Below are 22,726 nucleotides of genomic sequence, written 5' to 3'. Positions count from 1 at the left end.
CCCGCCACCACACCAAGCTAATTTTTCGTACTTTTTTTTTCTTTTTAGTAGAGATGGGATTTCACCGTGTTAGCCAGGATGGTCTCGATCTCCTGACCTCATGATCCGCCTGCCTCGGCCTCCCAAAGTGTTGGGATTACAGGCATGAGTCACCACGCCCGGCCCTGAATTTTAACTTTTATTATCCATGTTTCATTGGAGTGTAAAGCCACCTCTTTTGGTCTCTATTTGCATGACACTACTGAATTAAACTGCAAATATATCTGACTGCTTTAGACTTTTAATGACTTGCTACTTCAAATTATTTTGAGATAGAACTTTATCCATTCCTTTTAGTGCAGGCAGTAGAAAAGGAAGCAGGGAGCTAGAGAGAGTTATCTTTGCTGGCCTTATGGTTCTCACTTTCCATCTGGAGAAAATGTTTCACCAGGTGTTTTCCCTCTATTCTTCTTATTGCACAATAAAATATTCCTCATTTATAGCATTATCTTCTGGCTATCTTGTGTCTGCTCCAAACATTATTACCATCTCCACCTCACATTGAAACTCAAGTTGCAGTACCTCTCATTTATGGTCTTCCTTTCTTACATCTACCTGCATTTCATTCTCAAATACTTTAAATACTTTCTTTCAAACCTGCCCCTCATTCTTTTATTTTTAGACTACCATAACTAAACCATTTTTTTCACTTCATTGGGTTTTGAATATGCAGATGTATTCATACTTTTAAAATTCCCTGTTTCTAAATTTATCATAAGGATATCCTATGGCTTAACACTTCAGCAAAATATGTAATTAATAAAATCAATAAAAAAAATCACAGAAAGGGTGGGAATATTTGTAAACATCTAACAGGAGGCTTACATCCAGAATATTGGAAAAAAAAAAAAAAAAACTCTATGTCTTAGTCTGTTTGGGCTGCTATAACACAAATACCATGAACTAGGAAACTTATAAAAACACATTTGTTTCCCACAGGTCTTGATGTTGGGAAGTAAAAGATCAGAGTGTCTAGTAAGGGGGCAGCTTTCTGGTGTGTAGATGACAGCTTCTATCCATGTCCTCACATGGTGAAAAAGGTAAGGGGTGTCCCTTGGGCCTCTTTTATAAGGGCACTAATTTCATTCATGAGGGTTCTGCCCTCATGACCTAAAAAGCCCCACTGCCTAATACTATCACCTTGGCAGATAAGATTTAAACATATAAATTTGGGAGAGATACAAACATTCAGCTAAGGGCACCCTACAAGTCAATAAGAATATTATAAACAATCCTTTAAAAGACACAATATTTGAACAAACCCTATTAAAAGAAAATTTTTCTTGTTTCACATATTTATTTTTGATTATCAAATAAAGTATATATTTATCATGTATATGTTTTAAAATATGCATATATTGTGGAATGGCTAAGTTGGGCTAATTAACATATGCAGACTTTTTTTGTGATGAGAACACTTAAAACTATTTTCTTAGCAATTTTTAAGGATAAAATACATTGCTGTTAACTATAAGTCACCATGTTTTATAATAGATCTCTTGAACTTATTCTTCCTATCTAACTGAAATTTTGTATCCAATATCTCCCACACCTTCACCACGATACACCCAGTATATAGTAACCACTTAACATGGTTTGGCTCTGTGTCCCCACCCAAATCTCATGTCAAATTGTAATTCCCAGTGTTGCAGGAGGGGCCTGGTGGGAGGTGACTGAATCATGGGTGTGGACTTCCCCCTTGCTGTTCTTGTAACAGAGTTCTCATGAGATCTAGTTGTTTGGAAGTATGTAGCACCACCCCCTTCTCTCTCTCTCTCCTGCCAGCCAGGTTAAGATGTGCTTGCTTCCCCTTTGTCCTCTGCAATGATTTTAAGTTTTTTGAGGCCTTCCCAGAAGCATAAGCCTGTACAGTCATCAGAAGTGTGAGTTGATTAAACCTCTTTTTTTTTTTAAATAAATTACTCAGTCCCACGTATGTCTTTATAGCAATGTGAGAAGGGCCTAATACACATTTAACTGACTATAAATGCATAAATTTATTTCTGAGCTCTCTATTTTGTTTCATTGGTTTATGTGTCTACTTCCTTTTTTTTTCTTTTGCCAGTACCATGCTGTTTTGATTGCTATGGTTTTGTGGTATATATTGAAGTCTTGGAGTGTGACACCTCTAATTTTCTTCTTTTTACTTAAGACTGCTTTGCTTACCCTAGGTTTTTCATGATTCCATATTCATTTTGAGATTTTTTTCTATTTTTGTGAAAGATGTTAGTATAATTTTGATAAAGATTATGTTGGATCTGTAGATTGCTTTGGGTGGTATAACATTTTAACAATATGAATTCTATTCCATGAACACAGAATATCTTTTCATTTATTTGTGTCTTCAATTTATTTCATCAGCATTTTTTAGTTTTAGTATAGGTATTTGTCCTTTGTTAAATTTATTCTGAAATATTTTATTTTATTTTTTGTAGACATTGTGAATGTTTTTTCTTTTTTCGAACAACTTGTTGTTGTAGAAACACTATTGATTTTGTGTGTTGATTTTATATCCTGCAAGATAACTGAATTTGTTTATTACTTCTAATAGTTTTTAAGTGGGGTATTTAGAGTTTTCTATATAAAAAACACAGACAGTTTAACTTCTTTTTTCCAAGCTTGAATGACTTTCATTTCTTTGCCTCGCCTAATTGATCTGGCTAAGACTTTTAGTACTATGTTCAGTAGAAGGGATCTTAGAGAAAAAGATTTTAACTTTTCTTCATTGAGTATGATGTTAGTTGTGGACCTGTTATATATGTCCTTTATTGTGTTGCAATTCATTACGTTTATACATAATTTTTTGAGAATATTTATCATAACAGAATGCTGAATTTTATCAGATGCATTTTCTGCATCAATTTAATTGATGATATGGTTTTCGTCCTTTATTCTATTTATGTGAAGTATCTCATTTATAGATTTTTATATGTTGAACCATCATGTGTCCAAAGAATAAATCCACTTGATTATGGTGAATGATCCTTTATGTTCCACTTAACATATTCTTGAATTCAGTTTGCTGGTATTTCATTAAGAAATTTTGCATCTATATTCTTTATATTCATCAGGAATATAGATCTATAATTCTTTATTTTTGCCTACCTTTCTTTTCTTTTCTCTTTCTTTCTTTTTCTTTCTTTCTTTTTCTTTCTTTCCTTCTTTCTTTTTCTCTCTTTCTTTCCTTCTTTTTCTCTCTCTTTCTTTCCTTCTTTTCTTTCTTTCTTTTCTCTTCCTTCTTTCCTTTCTTTCCTTTCCTTTCTTTTCTTTGCTTTTCTTTTTTTTTCTTTTCTTTCTTTTCTTTCTTCTTTCTTTCCATGGTCTCACTCTGTTGCCCAGGCTGGAGTACAGTGGACTGATCATGGCTCACTGCAACCTTGAACTCCTGGGCTCAAGCGATCTCTCCACCTCAACCTCCCAAATAACGGGGACTATAGGCATGTGCCACCATGTCTGGCTAATGTTATTAAATTTTTTATAGAGCTAGGGTCTTGCTATGTTGCCTAGATTGGTTTCAAACTCCTGGACTCAAACAATTCTCCTGCCTTGGCCTCCCAAAGTGCTAAGATTACAGGCATGAGCCACTGTGCCTGGTCCTGTAATTTTCTTTTCTTGTAGTAGCCTCTTCTGTCGTTGGTCCCAGGATAATTCTGGTATCATAAGATCAGTTAGCAAGTATTTATTCTTTAATATTTTGGAAGAGTTTGAGAAGGAATGGTATTAGATCTTCTTTAAATGTTTTGTGGTATTCTGCAGGGAAGCCATCAGTCGTGGGCTTTTCTTTGATAGACTTGTATTAGTGATTCAATCTTTTTATTCATTATTAATCTGTTCAGATTTTTTTTTTATTTATTCATTACTCAGTGTTGGTAGGTTTTATGTGTCTAGGAATTTATCCATTTCTTCTAGGTTATACGATTTGTTAGTGTATAATTATTCAAAGTAGTGTCTTATAATTCATTGTCTTGTTGTGGCATCAGTTGTAATGCCTCCTCTTTCATTTACAATTTTATTTATTTCTCTTCTCTCTTTTTAGTTTAGCCGAAGGCTTGTCAATTTTGTTTAATCTCTTCGTAAAATCAGTTTGGTTTTGTTGATCTTTTGATTGTTTTTCTAGTCTCTATTTCATTTATTTCCACTCTTATCTGTTTTATTTTTTCTTCTATTAACTCTGTGCTTAGTGGATTTTTTCTAGTTATTTATGATATAACATTATATTGTTTGAGATCTTGTTTTTTAAGGTAGGTGTTCATTGCTATAAACTTCTCTCTTAGACCTGCTTTTGCTGCATCACATAAGTTTTGGTATGTTGTTTTTCCATTTATGTTTGTCTCAATATCTTTTTAAATTCATCTTTTAACTTCTTTGACCTACTGTTTTTCTCAGAAACATGTTAATTTTCATGTATTTTTAAATTTTCCCAAGTTCTTCATGTTTTTGATTTCTAGTTCAATATCATTGTGCTCAGAAAAGTTACTTTGTGTGATTTAAATCTGTTTACATTTACTAAGACTAGTTTTATAGCCTAACATGTAATCTTTCTTGGAGAATGCGCACTTAAGAAGAATGTGTATTCTGTTGCTGTTGGATAGAGTGTTCTGTATATGTCTATTAGGTCTATTTGGTCTAAAGTGAAGTTTAAGTCTCAAGAAACTGTAGTATTGAAGTTCCATAGGATGACTGAATTAGTCTATCTCTCTCGAGGTATAAAAGTATTTATATATTTAGATATTCCCATATTGAGTGCATATATGTTTATAATTGTTATATCCTCTTGCTAAATTGACCATTATCATTATTTAATGTCTTTCTTTGTCTCATTTTACAGTTTCTGACTCAAAGCCTATTTTAGCTGATGTTAGTGTAGGTATTTCTGCTCTCTTTTGGTTTCCATTTGCATGAAATATCTTCTTCCATCCCATCACTTTCATCTTGTGTGTGTCTGATAGGTGACATGAATCTCTTATAAGCAGCATATATTGATATATATACATTCAGCTACTGTATGTGTATTGACTGGAAAACTTAGTACATTTGCTTTCAAGGTAATTTTTGATAAGTATTGATTTATTATTGCTATTTTGTTAATTTTTGTAGCTCTTTTGTTTCTTTTTCTGTTGATGTTTTTCTTTGTGATTATTTCCCCTAGTAATATACTTTGATTCCTTGCTTTTTATGTCTTGTGTTATCTACTATACATTTTTGTGTTGTGGTTAACATGAGGCTTACAGAACATTGTATAGTTAGGTAAATTTTTTAAAAATACTCAATAATCCTATAAATAAGTTCATAATAGGGAAATACAAATTAAAAATGCAATGAAATATTGCTAAACATTCATTTGTTGACTAAAAGAAAAAATACTGAATACAACATTTTGATAAACATAGAGCAAACATAACTGTCATATATTGCTAGTGGAAGTGTGAAATAGTAAAGCCATTTTGCAAAATGATTTGGCAATGTCTTATAAAACTACCCTGTAATCCTATTATTCTGTATATTGGTATTTAACCAAGAATAATGAAAACTATGACACAGAAAATTTACATATGACTATTTATACCAACTTTACTAATGATAGCTCAATACTGGAAATAGCTGAAATATCTATCAATAGGGAAGTGGATACATTTTGGGATATGCATTCAATGGAATATATAACAATATAAAATGAACTACTGACACATGACAAAATGGGTGAATTTTAAAAAACATGTTAAATGAAAAAGTGATTCAATTTACATAAAATTTTAAAATAGGTAAAATTACTCTATGGTGATATAAATCAGATTAGTGGTTTTCTTAAAGGTCAGAGTTTGATTGGAAAAGGGAATGAGAAATTTATAGGTTAATAGAAATGTGGTATGTCTCAAATGGAGTATTGGTTGCATGAGTGTAGACATTTGTCAAAACTCATGCCACTGTATACTTAAGATCTGTATATTTTACAATATTTAAATTAAATCTAAATTTTAAAAGACAAATGATTTGTTTAATATAAGAATAAATCCTCTCGTAATTGTGGCCCCTGTATTAGCCCTAGTTCTCAAGAGAAACAGAACCAGTAGGATATATTAACATGTAGTCTAGAAAGAGATTTATTTTGATGGGTTGGCTTATGTGATTATGGAGGCTGATAAATCCCTTGAGCTGCCATCTGTGAGCTGGAGGTTTGGGAAAACTAGCAGTGTAGTTCTGGACCAAACCAGAGGCCTATAACCCAGGATAATCAGTGTTATAAGTCCCAGTCCAGTTTCAAGACCTGAGAACCAGGAGTACTGAAGCCTGAGGGAAGGTAAAAATGGAGGTCCCAGCTCAAGCAAACAGAGCAAATTTCCCCTCCCTCCATTTTTTCTTCTATTTAGGCTTTCAATGGATTGGATGAGGCACCTGTATTGGTTAGGGCAGATCTTCACTCAGTCTACCAACTCAAATGCCAATCCCTTTCAGAAACACCATCACAGACACACCCAGGCATCCTATAGCCCAGTCAAGTTGACACATAAAATAAACCATTACAGCCCCTAGATTTCAGAGTATACATGAAAATAAATGTAAGGTTCTTAACATTTTTATTTAGGAGTTTTCTACTGTTTAAATAGCATTTTCCATGTTATATAGAAACTGATGCATACCTCATTTTATTTATTTATTTATTGATGCATACTTTAAATAAAAGTGATTTTATAAAATAGAGTCTTCTGGTTTTCTCTTTCTCTGCCATTTTCCAACACAGCACTTTATGAAGGAGAACTGGAGGAGCATTTAGATAAAATATATTCAGATGGATAAATAAATGTTTTCTGCTAAAACCTTTACCTTTAGTCTTGTAAGATCCCTTTGTATATTTTCCTGGTGAGCTCTTGGAATAGACCTGTACTGGCTTTCTCTATATATGTAACCGCCCCCAGATCTAGACTTTTTAGCTATCTTTGATCTTTCTCTACATTGTATCTTTTGTATTCTATGAATACTTGGCCTCTTAATTTTTTTGAATTAGCTGTACCTCCCTGATTACTCTGTCATTAATAGGTTAAGTAAATCTAACACATGGATGCTTTATATCTAGTCATGTAAAATATAATTATGTTTTTAACTTTTAAAAATTATATGTTGGTAGCAATAAGAGGAGAATTACTGGAGTCTTCTCATTTAAAGGCCACAAAACACAATATATTTTCATCTTCTGAGAAAAAAATATGTAAATACAATGCCAATGATAAAGTATTCTGTGCTTGCTTAGAAAAACTGGGAAGTCTGGAGTCAGAAATGTTCAGTCATTAGGGAAAGTTTAGTTTTCCAGCAGCCCACCTTTCCTAACCTGATGACCCTCTGGGCAAGCTATTCTGCGTTTAACAAATGGATATACTTTTCAGTTATCTGAACCAGTTAATTTCTTTTATTTCTTAAAATAGTTTAATGTAGTTTTCTGTTACTTATAAACAAAATAATTCTAACACTCATGAAACCACATTTGATATTCAGTATAACTTTGGAAACAGCCGTTTTCTGGACCAGAACTGTCATATCTGGGCATAGATTATACTTCAATGGCAGGTAGGACTTCTATGGGAAGATATTATAGAATTCCCCTATAGTTACTTAATTTGTTTTATACAAAACTGTAGAAGAATCTGTCTAGTTTTTAATACTTGATTGTTTTATCTTTGATAATTTATCTTATTAATGTGGCAAGTGTGAAAATATACCCTGTTGTTTCTTTAAGAATCTTCATCATCAATATTTCTAAGTATTGATGTAGGTGACTTGTTCATTGAAATTACATTAAAAGTGGATAATATGGATATAACACAACATCATGTACTCAGAAGGAATTATAATATTGTGCCAAGAGAAAATGATTGAGAAGTAAGAAAAAATGAAAATGTGATTTGGTTCAAATAACTATAAATGGACACCAAAAATAATCAAGTCCACTTGAATATGAGTAATTTAATATTTTTAGTGAATAAATATATGGAGGTGGAAGAGCATTAAATTAAAATTCTAAAATTCAAACTATTTGGTTCATAGTCAGCTAAAGAGCAAAAATTATTTTTGTTCTGAACTTGTACTTATTCCAGATCTTTTGAACATTTTTACTTCCTGCTTTTTAGGTCAGAGACTATAAGAAAGATAAAAACCATATAAAAGCAAAGGAAATTGAAATAGAGAAAACTATTTTTAAAAATAAATCAATGAAAGAATACACAAAGGATAGTCATTCCCAGCCTTGATTTTTTTTTATTATTATTATTATACTTCTAGGTTCTAGGATACATGTGCATAACGTGCAGGTTTGTTACATATGTATACTTGTGCCATGTTGGTGTGCTGCACCCATCGACTTGTCCTTTACATCAGGTATAACTCCCAATGCAATCCTTCCCCCCTCCCCCTTCCCCATAATAGGCCCCGGTGTGTGATGTTCCCCTTCCTGAGTCCAAGTGATCTCATTGTTCAGTTCCCACCTATGAGTGAGAACATGCGGTGTTTGGTTTTCTGTTCTTGCGATAGTTTGCTGAGAATGATGGTTTCCAGCTGCATCCATGTCCCTACAAAGGACAGAAACTCATCCTTTTTAATGGCTGCATAGTATTCCATGGTGTATATGTGCCACATTTTCTTAATCCAGTCTGTCACTGATGGACATTTGGGTTGATTCCAAGTCTTTGCTATTGTGAATAGTGCCGCAATGAACATACGACAGCCTTGATTTTTTAAGTGCTTACTATCTCAGTCATGCAGGAGGGAGGTTGTGACATTAAGGACCAAAGCTGTTTGCAACAGATTCTTAGCAAGATCACCTTGCTGGAATTATAATGCAAAGAGAGCCTGACATGCACAAGGTTTCAATAAGATTTAGTTCCTGTGTTAAAGGGAAATTAAATGGTCCTTTTTTTTTCTTTATTTTTCGATGGATTAGGCTATTAAGTTCTAACAGTGTTCTCTTACTGTTTTGAACATTTACTCCTTAGAAAAGAAAACAACATGCTTCAAAAATGCTTAATTCCAAGACTATATTTTCACTTATTCCAATAGAGTTGCCAGTTTTTTCTCTTCTACATGTTGACCTTCCTCATGCTTGCAAATATAAATTCAGTTAAAGAAATGTGTTTAGTAGTAAACTAAAATCAGCAAGAGAATTTACATGAAAACTCTGAAACAATGAAAATGCACATTCTCAATAGTAAAAATATAATTTCATTTTTAACTTTCAACATATGAATCTTTTAAAACCAGACACATAAGGTTAAAAATATTAAACCGACTCAATATTTAACTTAGTGGGACATTATATGTTCCAAAGAAAATGTCACAGCTTAAAGGATGCATAAGCTAGAAAATTCTTATTCATAGAGAGAATTGTAGGAAAACTCACGTTATATTTAAAAGATGAAATACCTGGATTACAAGGTATCTGATCCATTTATTTGGCTATAGTAATGATAGGTGCAGATCACCAATATGATGGTTTGCTGAATAGTAACCACAGTGAAAACAGCAGAAATCAGTGTGCTGTCTAGGGTTCAATTTTTTAAATATATCTGTGAGGTTATTAAAAATTTATCTTTGTGACTACATATTTTAAACAATGTGTACTTTAGCCACCATGCATGACTTACAATGTGTACTCTAGAGGCAAAGATAAAATTAAGGGAGGAGACCACCCCTCATATTGTCTTATGCCCAATTTCTGCCTCCAAAGAAAGAAGAAGTAAAAACTAAAAGGCAGAAATGAAATCCACAGGCAGACAGCCCAGCACCGCACCCTGGGCCTGGTAGTTAAAGGTCGACCCCTGACCTAATTGGTTCTGTTATCTTATAGATTACAGACATTGTATAGAAATGCACTGTGAAAACCCCTATCTTGTTTTGTTCTGATCTAATTACCCATGCAAACAGCCCCCAGTCACGTACCCCCTGCTTGCTCAATGAATCAGGACCCCCTCACATGCACCCCCTTAGAGTTGTGAGCCCTTAAAAGGGACAGGAATTGGTTACTTGGGGAGTTCGACTCTTGAGACTGAAGTCTTGCCGATGCCCCCGGCCGAATAAACCCCTTCCTTCTGTAACTTGGTGTCTGAGGAGTTTTGTCTGCCGCTCGTCCTGCTACAAAATAACTCTTTTTTTTTTTTAATTCATTTATTATTATTATACTTTAAGTTCTAGGGTACATGTGCATAACGTGCAGGTTTGTTACATATGTATACTTGTGCCATGTTGCTGTGCTGCACCCATCAACTCATCATTTACATCAGGTATAACTCCCAATGCAATCCCTCCCCCCTTCCCCCTCCCCATGATAGGCCCCGGTGTGTGATGTTCCCCTTCCTGAGTCCAAGTGATCTCATTGTTCAGTTCCCACCTATGAGTGAGAACATGCGGTGTTTGGTTTTCTGTTCTTGTGATAGTTTGCTAAGAATGATGGTTTCCAGCTGCATCCATGTCCCTACAAAGGACACAAACTCATCCTTTTTGATGGCTGCATAGTATTCCATGGTGTATATGTGCCACATTTTCTTAATCCAGTCTGTCACTGATGGACATTTGGGTTGATTCCAAGTCTTTGCTATTGTGAATAGTGCTGCAATAAACATACGTGTGCATGTGTCTTTATAGCAGCATGATTTAGAATCCTTTGGGTATGTACCCAGTAATGGGATGGCTGGGTCATTTGGTACATCTAGTTCTAGATCCTTGAGGAATTGCCATACTGTTTTCCATAATGGTTGAACTAGTTTACAATCCCACCAACAGTGTAAAAGTGTTCCTATTTCTCCACATCCTCTACAAAATAACTTTTAAAAAGTTAATGGACACTATCACATGTTGCAGCAATCCCAATTTGGGCTTAAAGCAGTTGAAATCAGGGTCTCAAAAATATATCTGCACTTCCACTTGCATTGCAACATTATTCACAATAGTCAAGATGTGGAAGCGACCTAAATGTTCATTGATCAATCAATGGGTAAATAAAATATGATATACGCATACAATGGAATATTGTTCAGCCTTTACAAAGAAGAAAACTCTGCTATTTGCAACAACATAGATGAACCTGGTGGGCATTATGCTAAGTGAAATAAGCCAGTCACAGAAAGACAAATATTACACGATACCACTTATATGAGGAATCTAAAATAGTCAAACCCATAAAAAAGCAGAATAGAGTGGTGATTTCCAGGGGCTGGAGAAGGGGCAAACAGGGAGGTATTAGTCAAAGGGAACAATGTTTTAGTTATGCAAGATGAATAAATCCCAGAAATTTGCTATACATTGTAGTGCCAATAGTTAACAATACTGTTGTAGACTTAAAAGTTTGCTAAGAGAGTTAATTTATGTTGTGTTCTTATCATATATTAAAAAAGTTAATGGATGGTTTAGAACAAAAACAATAACAATTACAATATATTATAGCGTTTATAACAATCACAGAATTAGAATATATGATAATAATATTATAACTGGTGGGACTATGAAATGGAAGCATGAGGCTCTTTAACTGCATGTAAAGTAGTATAATATTATATGAAAGTAGATTGCCATAACTTAATTCTGTGTTTTCTATAAATTATATCAGTGTTTTAAACTTTAGCATTATTAACATTTTGGGTGGGATAATTCTTTGTTGTGGAGGGCTTATATGTTGCAATATGTTTAGCAATATCCCTGACCTCCACCCACTAGATACCGATAGCATCCCCTCCAGTACTGAGAGGCGAAAGTGTCTTTAGGCATTGTCAAGTGTCCTCTGAGAGCAAAATCACTAATTGAGAACCATTGCCTTAGAAAAACAAGGAATGTAAACACAACAAAATATAATAATCAATATAAATGATTAAATTAAACTTTAAAAAATAATTGATTAATCTGGAAGAAGACAGAAAAAGAAAATATAAAACAAGAACAGATGGATCGAGTAGAAAATAAGATGGTAGATTTAAACCCCACTATATTAATAACTGCATTAAATACAAAATATGTAAAAACTCCAGTTAAAGAGAATCTAAGATTAGATAAAAAGACTCAACTGTATGATATCTATAAGAAACTCATTTTAAATATAAAGATACAGAAAAGTTAAAAGCAAAATGATATAAAGAATATATAATACACACTATACAAAAAATGGGGGTGATTATATAAATATCAGCCAAAGAGGGCTTCAGAATGTAAAATACATGCACATAATCTGATAGAACTGGAAAATGAACATGAAATATCCAAAATTATAGTTGAATGTTGTATTTCATTTTATTTTTAAAATTTCAACTTTTATTTTACTCAAGGGTATATATGAGCAGATTTGTTACAAGAAATTATTGGCTGATGCTGGATGTTATACAGTGTACGAATGTCATCACCCTAGTGGTCAGCATAGTACTCAGTAGGTAGCTTTCTAACTCACCCTTCCCCTGCCTAGTAGTCCAGTGTCTATTGTTTCCATATTTATGTCCCTATGTGCCCAATACTTAGCTCCCACTTATAAATGAGAACATGTAGTATTTGCTTCTCTGTTCCTGCCTTAATTTGTTTAGTATTGTGGCCTCCAGTTCCATCCATGTTGCTGCAAAGGATGTGATTTTATTCTTTTTTATGACTGTGTGGTATTTCGTGGTATATATGCACCACATTTTCTTTATCCAATCTACAGCTGATGAGCACCTGGGTTGATTTTATGTCTTTGCTGTTGTGAATAGTACAGCAATGAACAGACAACTGCATATATCTTTTTGGTAGAATGCTTTATTTTCCTTTGGGTATACACCTAGTAATGGGATTGTTGAGTCAAATGATAGCTCTGATTTAAATTCCTTCAGAAATCTCCAGACAACTCTTCACAGTGGCTGGACTAATTTACATTTCCACTAACAGTTTATAAACATTTCCTTTCTCTACAGCCTCGCCAGCATCTGTTGTTGTTTTGAATTTTTAATAATAATCATTCTGACTGGTGTGAGATGGTATCATCATGGTTTTGATTTGCATTTCTGTGATGATTGGTGATGCTGAGCATTTTTAATATGTTTGTTGACCACTTGTATGTTATCTTCTGAGAAGAATCTGTTCCTGTCCTTTGCCCATTTTTAAATGAGGTTATTTTGGTTTTGTCTGTTGATTTGTTTAAGTTCTGTATAGATTCTAGATATTAGGTGTTTGTCAGATGGACAGTTTGAATATATTATCCCATTCTGTAGGTTGTCTGTCTGCTCTTTTGATAGTTTCTTTTGCTCTGCAATAGTTCTTTAGTTTAATTATGTCCCACTTGTCTATTTTTGGTGTTGTTGCAATTGCTTTTGGGGACTTAGAATAAATTGAGATACAAAAATCCATAAAAAGATCAATGAAACCAAGAGTTTGTTATTTGAAAAAATAAATAAGATTGATAGACTCCTAGCTAGATTAACATGGAAAAAAAAGAGAATGTCCAAATAAGCAATATCAGAAATGACAAAGGTAATATTATAATTGAACCCACAGAAATACAAAAGATCCTGAGACTATGATGAACAACTGTATGCACAGAAATTAGCAAATATAGATTAAATGAATAAATTCCTGTAAGCATGCAATATCCAAAGATTGAATGAGGAAGAGATTGAAACCCTGAATACATCAATATCAATTTCTGAAATTGAATCTGTAATACACTGCTAACCAAAAAAATCCCTAAAGCAGATGGATTCACAGATGAATTATATCAGACATACAAATAACTGTTACCAATTCTACTAAAAATATTCCTAAAAACAGGGGAGGAAGGGCTCTTCTGTAACTCATTCTATGGAGCCAGCATCAGCCTGATACCAAATCTGGCAGAGACACAATGAAAAAAGAAAACTTCAGACAAATACCCCTCATGAACATAGATACAAAAATCTTCAGCAAAATACTAGCAAATCAAATCCAGCAGTACATAAAAAATATATATGCACCACGATCAAGTAAGCTTTAATCCTGGGATGCAAGGTTGGTTCAACATACAAAAATCAATAAATATGATTCACCACATAAACAGAATCCAAAGCAAAAACTATATGATCACTTCAATAAATGCAGAGAAAGCTTTCAGTAAGCTCCAACATGATTTTCATGATAAAATCCTCCACAAATTAGGCATTGAAAGAATATACCTCAAAATAATGACAGCTATCAATGACAAACCCACATCCAACATCATACCGAAGAAGCAAAAGCTGGAACGATTCATTTCCCTTGAGAATTGGAACAAGGATGCTCACTGCAACCACTCCTATTCAACATAGTACTGGAATTCCTAGCCAGAGCAGTCAGGCAAGAAATAGAAAGAAAAGGCAGCCAAAAAAGAAGTCAAACGTATCTCCTCACTCCTGATACGATTCTATGCTTAGAAAATCCTAAAGACTGTCAGAAGGCTCCTATAATTGATAAACAACTTTAATAAAGTTTCAGGATACCAAAGTCAATGCACAAAAATCAATAGCATTTCTATACAGCAACAACATCTGAGTTGAGCATGAAATCAATAACACAATCCCACTTACAATAACCACAAAGAAAATTAAATACCTAGGAATACAGCTAAGCAAGGAGGTGAAAGATCTCTACAAGGAGAACTACAAAACACTGCTGAAAGAAGTCAGATATGAAAAAAATAAATGGAAAAACATTCCACGCTCATGGAATGAAAGAATCAATATTATAAAAATGACCATACTCTTCAAAGCAATTTACAAATTCAGTGCTATTCCCATCGAACTGTTGACATTATTCTTCATGGTATTAGAAAAAGGCCTAGTCGGCCGGGCGCGGTGGCTCAAGCCTGTAATCCCAGCACTTTGGGAGGCCGAGACGGGCGGATCACGAGGTCAGGAGTTCGAGACCATCCTGGCTAACACGGTGAAACCCCGTCTCTACTAAAAAATACAAAAAACTAGCCGGGCGAGGTGGCGGGCGCCTGTAGTCCCGGCTACTCGGGAGGCTGAGGCAGGAGAATGGCGTAAAAACCCGGGAGGCAGAGCTTGCAGTGAGCTGAGATCCGGCCACTGCACTCCAGCCTGGGCGACACAGCGAGACTCTGTCTCAAAAAAAAAAAAAAAAAAAAAAAAAAAAAGAAAAAGGCCTAGTCTAAAATTCATATGGAACCCCAAAAGAGCAGGAACAGCTAAAACAATCCTAAACAAAAGGAACAAATTCAGAGGCATCACACTACCTGAATGCAAACTATACTATAAAGCCACAGTTACCAGAACAGCTTGGTACTGGTACAAAACAGACGTATAGACCAATAGAACAGGATAGAAAACTCAAAAATAAAGCTGCACACCTACAAGCATCTGATAGTCCACAGGGCTGTCAAAAAAGGAGAAATGGGGAAAGGACTTCCTACTCAGTAAGTGGTGCTGGGATAACTGGCTAGCCATAAGCAGAAGACAAGCTGGACTGACCCCTACATTTCACTATATATAAAGATTAACTCAAAACAGATTGAAGATTTAAATGTGAGATCTCAAACTATAAAAATCCTGGGGGCAACCTAGAAAATATTCTTCTTGACATTAGCCTTTGTAAATAATTTTTGGCCAGTTGAAGATTTTACCACTCCTATTCTAATAATTGACAAATCGAGTACACTGTATATCTGTACATATATAGATTTGAATGGTACTATTACTAACCTTATCTAATTGATATTTATAGAGCACTCTAAACAACAGCAGCAAAAAGCACATTTATTAAACAACTATAACTAACTTTCTGTACCTTTAAACAATGAGTATACTTGCACTAAGCAGGTACTGTGCTTGAGAATGCTGAGTCAGAAAGAGAAAAAGTATGAAATATGGCATCTGCCTGAGATGAAATATTTGCTAGTGTCTCTGTGATATGGCACAAAACTGTCCATCATTGTTACAGATAAACTCATAGCTGGGTCAAGAAGAAATGACACAGCCAACCAAAGGAGTCTGCTCAAGTAGAAATTATAATCTTCATATAGTCACCTGTCCTTCAAGTGCCTTCTGAGAGGTATAGTCTGTACGACCTCATAAGATTACCATATAACTTTTTTTCAGAAGAACCTAAACTAAAACACTGCTCTCCCATGACTTAAGGGCCACATTATGACTTTCATGAAGTATAACCACTTTGGCTTCATGGGCCCCTCCTTCCATAAGGAAATGTTAGAAATTATATTTTACAACTGCATTGGTATAAAGACAAATTCATTGATATTATGTATTAAAACATTTTTTAATCTAAAAGTTTAGTTTTTTCTCTTGATTTTTAAAGATATTAAAACATTTTTATAGGCCTCTAAAATATTCTGGGTCTAGATATTGTACTTTTTGTGCCTGCTGGATAAGTTGGCCCTGGCTGACTCGAACATAGAGAGGGGTAGGGGGAGGCAAGATGATAGTAGTTTGCTTTTTCTTAGAGGGACAAAATCTCAAAATAATTCTCTCATATTCCTAATCTCTTTTACATGCTAAATCTGTGGAGAGTTTTATGATGGTTCTGTTTTGATATCTGTCATAATAATGGAGTTAGAAAATATTAGGAAAACTAATACACATTACAGCACATTTGTACAAACATACATATTTTTAGTTACATTATATCATATATTACATGTACTATGTTATTATATAGTATATAGTATGTTATATATTATATATTATTGATAATATATTAGTAGCAATATTAATAGTTAGCATTAGTAATATGTAGTATATAAAATAAACATTGTAATAATACATATTATATAGTATGTATATACACACACACACACACAGTCATGCCCTGCATAAACACATTTTAGTCAACAATGGACTGCATACAGGAAGGTGATCCCAAAAGATGATAATAGAGTTAGAAAATCATAATGTTATGACATTGTAGCTGTCATAATGTCATAGTACAAAACATTACTCACCTGTCTGTGGCGATGCTGGTGTAAACAAACCTACTCCACTGCCAGTCATTGAAAATGTAAATAAATAAATCAATGGATAAAATCTTATAGAATAAAAATATAAAGAAAAAATATTTTATACTGCTGTACATGTGTTTGGATTTTAAACTGTTATTACAAAGGAGCCAAATAGTTGAGAAAAATTTTTTAAGTTTATGAAGTAAAAAAGTTACAGTAAGCTAAGGTTAATATTTTATAGCCAAAAACATTTGTGTAAATTGAGTATTGCCTAAGTGTATAGCATTTATAAAGTCTATGTGGTGTACAGTAATGTCCCGCGCCTTTACATTCACTTACCTCTCTTACTCACTGACTCAGACAGAGCAATGTCTAGTCTTGCAAACTCTATTCATGGTAAATGCCCTATAAAAGTATACCATTTTTAATATTTTATATCCTATTTTTATTGTACCTTTTCTATGTTTGGATATGCTTAGATACACCTATTCCTACAATTGCCTACAGTATTTAGTACAGTAATATGCTATATAGGTTTGTAGCCTACAAACAATATGCTATACCACACATCCTCGGTTTGTGGTAGCCTAGTCCTTCTAGGTTTGTGTGAGTACCCACTATGACATTCATAAAATGGTGAAATCACCTAATGATGCATTTTGCAGATTGAATCCCTGTCATTAAGTGACTCATGGCTGTATACACACACACACACACACACACACATACACACACACACACATACAGTCATGAGTCTGCTAAAGTAGGAACTATCTTCATGTATACATCAGCATTTATTTTACAATTTGTCACTCCAAAAAAGACTAATGGTAAAAAACAAATAAACAAATGTAAAATTGACCTTTAATTCAATAAGATTTGCATCTTTTCTTGAGCCAGTGACCATGTAACGGTTACTAAATGTCCTATGTAAATTAGATAGTTTGAAGAATATACTTGAAATGTAACTGTCTCGAATGCTAACTGTGGAAAACTAATACACATTACAGCACATTTGTACAAATATAAATATTTTTAGTTACATTAATTTTTTAATGTGTGTAATTAGATACCATGTTGTATAAACAAAATGCTTCATAAAATAAAACCAAGACAAAATAATTGACTAAAGTCTTTAAGAATTTTAAGACTAGCTAGTACAAACTCCTTTTACTCCTCCAAGTACTATTATCTGCATTTATCCTCACATCCTTTCCTGCATTCTTAGATAACGGTGTTACTGAAAATTTCTATGTTTGATCCTCCAAAATCTGCTGAGTCTTAGCAAAACAATTTTTATCACTCTACTTTATCTTTAATATTTCCACCATCCTGATTTACTTCTTCTAGACTGAAATGTGTTCAACTTTCTCCTATTAAAAATAAACATAAAGAACTCTCTATCAGCTTTCTCCCTGCTTTTGAATGTGCTTTAGATTCCTTCCCTTTAAAAGCACAATATCAAAATATAAGTGTCCTGTAATTATATTAATTTTAGCATCTTTGATTCCTTCTTAAACTAGCATGGTAACGCTTCTGGCCTCACCAAAAAGACGCCAACAAAGTTATTGATGACCACTTAACTGCGAAATCTGTGTATGTCTTTTGAGGTCTCATCTTATTTGGCTTTCTTGAAACATTTGACACCATCAACCATGTCCTTCATTAAATTAGCTTCATAAGTTGCCAAACCATGGAAGCAGCTCACCTGGACATACAATAATATCTTTTTTTCACTGTGTTGAAAAACTCATCATCTTTCCCTCTAGCCTAATCCACCTTTCTCATTTCCTATCTCAAGTTTTGGAAATATCAGTCAATCACTCAAGCTAAAAACTTGGGTGGCATGATAGACTTTCTCACTTCCCCAAGAATCCTATCCCCATCTCCCTTGATAATTAAATCTTGAAAATTCTATTTCCTGGATATCTATAATTTCCATCGTCTTCTCTTCATCTCACAGCTTTATGTTTAGTTCTTTCATCTGTATCATTTCATTAGAACCCTACTCTAATCCAATGTTCCTTCTGCATTGCTGCCAGAAAGAGCTGGTTGTATTATTTCTCTGCTCAGATGCTTCAATGTTTTGTGATTCTCTACAGCAGAAGGTGAAACATCTTTGTGTGCATGAGGAAAAACCATTTTTCTCTATAGTCTCAGTCAACACTCACACCACCACTTCACTTCTGGTCACCAAATATGTGGGTTTTTTCCCACGCCAAGCAATTCTCCAGTTCTCAGTGGATACCAACTAGGTGTTCAGCAGTTTAACTCAATCCTAATAATATCCTAGAGACAGTGTCAGATCCTACAGGTTAATAACTCAGTCTCAAAAGATGATCTTTACTTCAGATGCCAATTGCAAGTCTAAGTTGCAACCTGTGCTTCTGATCAACTGGCTATAAATCAAACCATCTTCTTGGGTTTGATTATTTGCTAGAATGGCTCACAGAAATCAGGTAAAAGCATGTACTGGCTTATTATAAAAAACAATATAAAGGGTACAGATCAATAACCAGATAAAGATATACATAGGGCAAGGTATGTGGAAATGGGCAGGGAGCTTCCCTGTCCTTAACTGGTCTACTATCATCCCAGCACCTCCAGGTGTTCAGTAAACTGGAAGCTCTCCAAATGCTACTCTTCTGGGTTTCTAAGAGGTTTCCTTATGTAGGCATGATTAATAAAATCATTGACTGCTGGTAACCTAGTCAACCTTCAGACCCCTCCAGAGAAGGTCCAGGATTAGGGTTGTAAGTTCTTACCCTCGGCTGGGCATGGTGGCTCACTCCTGTAGTCCCAGCACTTTGGGAGGCTGAGGCCGGTGGATCACCTGAGGTCAGGAGTTCAAGACCAGCCTGGCCAACTTAGCAAAACCCCGTTTCTACTACAAATACAAAAATTAGCTGGGTGTGGTGGTGGGCATCTGTAATCCCAGCTACTTGGGAGGCTGAGGCAGGAGAATCACTTGAACCTGGGAAGCGGAGGTTGCAGTGGGTTGAGATCACACCATTGCACTCCAGCCTAAGGTACAGAGTGAAACTCTGTCTCAAAGAAAATAAATAAGCAAAAATGAAAGTTCTTACCCTCTAATCACGAGGTTCGTTTCCTTGGCAACCTGCTCTCATCTGAAAGCTATCCAATAGCTCAGCGCCACTGGGTATCTCATTAGGATACAAAAATATACTTTTTACATTTGAGCATTTCAAGAATTTTAGACACTGTGTGCCAGGAAATGGGGTGAGAGGCAGACCAAATATATATTTCTTATTATGTCACAAATGCAAACATAAAGAACAGTATAATCAAGAAGAAATTCTTATTTCAAATATATTCTATTTCATATTATTTGAGAATATATTCTAAATTCAGAAGAAATTGAAAATAGTAAACTACTTAAAAAGGAAGCCCATATTAAAGTAGGTAATATAATTCAGAGAAAACTTCATGTAAGGAGCACACACGCAAATATAACAAATATTACTGGCTATATGCCAATAAATGTAATAGGAAAAGATAAGAAAAAAAAGCTTGAAAACACCAACATAACAATGGTGTTATAGAAGTGAATGAGCAAATATTGCTGAATAACAAGGGATGTGCACAGTTAATCCTATTATATTATGAAATTGACTACAAAAAGTAAATGTAGACTGTTTGTCATCAGCATAAAATAAATTCTAGACCACATGCTGACTCTCTTTGTAGGGTGAGACAGAAGGCATCAATTTGGCCCTACCTCATGTTTGAGTTGGTGTCACAGTGTACAGATCAAATGTAGCAGCTCCCCATTTTCAACATATCATGAGAAAATTTGACCTGTCACTTCTTGGACAAATCTTGGTTAACCACAGATAACTTAAAATATTAAGGGACAAGTCAGGAGAATTTTCTTTTGCCAACATCTGATAGTGTGATATAAAATGGCTAAAGTCAGTGTAATTTTGATGATCTCAAAAATATGATTTGAGATTAACCTTGAAGATATTATTATATTTGTTTTATACTGCTAAATTATTTATAAAATAAATATTTTTAAAAACATAGATTCAGATTAAGTTATGAAGGGTAAAATATAGTTAATATTTGGAAAAAAAGTCTACATTGGGATAATCCTTTTTAAAACAAATATACTTTTGTTACATTTTGCTACATATAAATTAAGCTAGTAGCCAATAAGGTATTTCCAGTAAATATCAGGACTTTCCTAATGAAGAGATTAAATCAACTCTTTGTCATTACTGTGTTATTTTATTCCTAAAATAAAATAACCATGTCATTAGCTTAATAAAATTACAATTACATTTTTTTATCTTGTTTCTCTGTCTGTACTGTTCACTCCACAATCTGATATGCAATAGTGACTTCCAAAGAAACCAATTTTTTTGAAGAAAAAAGTAAACTCTAGTCTATCTGTATTCTAATTATTCCCAATAATGAATCAAGTTTGTGATTAATGAATATGTGTATAATACAGCGGAAAGAGGAATCATTGGGTTAGAGGGTCACGTAATGACATCATATGGTTTTAATTTTCAGTGATCTTTCGCTAAGTAGTTATTAGTCATATGAACTAATATGATGAACCAAAGATCAAGATATCTATTGATTGGTATAAAATACTTTTCTAAGATATGACTCATTGCTTTACCTCAAGGATCTAAAAGGACATTCAAATTAGGCACTTATTTACAAAGTCTAATGCTTACAGTGATGAATTTCATGACAAGTGTAAGACAAAGATCACAATGTTATCTTTGAGATAGAAAAATGTTTTATAGCCTAGGGCAATGGGAAGATATTGTCTCATTTGAGAATAATGGCTACAAGCAGTGTAAATTCCTTTTATATTAAGCTGTGAATGACTTATCTAATAATAATATATACAACAGCATTTCTGTTAAGTGCCAACTGATGTTTGTTGTAGCAGTTAAAAGAAAATGAATTTTTAAGTTTCATGAATTCTCTTGTGATTTTTTTTGCAAACTTAAATAAATCATGTTCCTGTAGTTATGTAAATGGTGTTAACTTCCTTCTGTTCTTTCTAAAGCTAAGGTTACTAAAAATATGTAGTGCCAGACCACAGAGAATTAAATCTGATAGCATATGCTGGTGGAGCTAGGAATTATTAAAACAGACACTGAACCTGGTGTGTTGAGAGAAAAAAGTAGCTTAATTATTTAGTTATGCTGTTTCAACCTTCACAGTTGACTTTTCAGGATTAATGCCTTAAAGAGGCCATGCCAAAAGGTTTCTTTTTTGCCTATTGTGGTTTAAGTGATATCCTGCTTGAAAGCAGAAATATGGATGAGATAACCAAAATAAATCAATTAAACTGGCTGGTGCTCTGTCCTTGTTTTCACCAGTGATTCCCAAACTTGGCTGCATGTCAGAATCACCTGAGGAACTTTAACTACTACTGAAGCCTGGGTTCCATGCCCAGACATTTTGACGTTATTAGTCCGGAGGGGCTCAGCTTCCTGATTCTAATATGCAGCCAGGATTGAGAGCCACTGACCTAGTCAGACAATATATTAGAAAAGAACATGGATTTGAGGGAGTCAAAATTAGACCTACTTAGAACCTCAGCCATATGTACAATTTAGGATGTTCAATTATTTAGGAACCTTTGCAACAGGGCTGTTGAGACAGCAAAATAATGTTATTCATGTAAAAACTGTTGGCTTAAATTGGCACTTAATAGGCATTAATAAATATTATTTTCCTGTTCTCTCCCTCTGCATTACCCCTCGGCACTCTGGCCCTGTA

The 22,726-nt window shown here is 34.1% G+C and overlaps 1 long non-coding RNA gene across 1 annotated transcript in view; it reads left to right on the top strand.

The window, feature by feature from the left end:
* The first annotated feature begins 1,005 nt into the window (after nucleotides 1-1,005).
* The window catches only part of LOC105481884 (uncharacterized), a 34,978-nt gene continuing 13,257 nt past the window's right edge, over nucleotides 1,006-22,726 (top strand). Inside the window, exon 1 of the long non-coding RNA XR_987241.2 lies at nucleotides 1,006-1,079. This is a non-coding gene — a long non-coding RNA (uncharacterized lncRNA). The remainder of the gene's footprint in view (nucleotides 1,080-22,726) is intronic.

The sequence above is a fragment of the Macaca nemestrina genome, chromosome 7 (genome assembly GCF_043159975.1).
Source record: "Macaca nemestrina isolate mMacNem1 chromosome 7, mMacNem.hap1, whole genome shotgun sequence".
In the NCBI taxonomy this organism is placed as follows: Eukaryota; Metazoa; Chordata; class Mammalia; order Primates; family Cercopithecidae; genus Macaca; species Macaca nemestrina.
The sequence above is the reverse complement of the archived record's forward strand: the minus strand, read 5'-3'. Positions and strand labels throughout refer to the sequence as shown.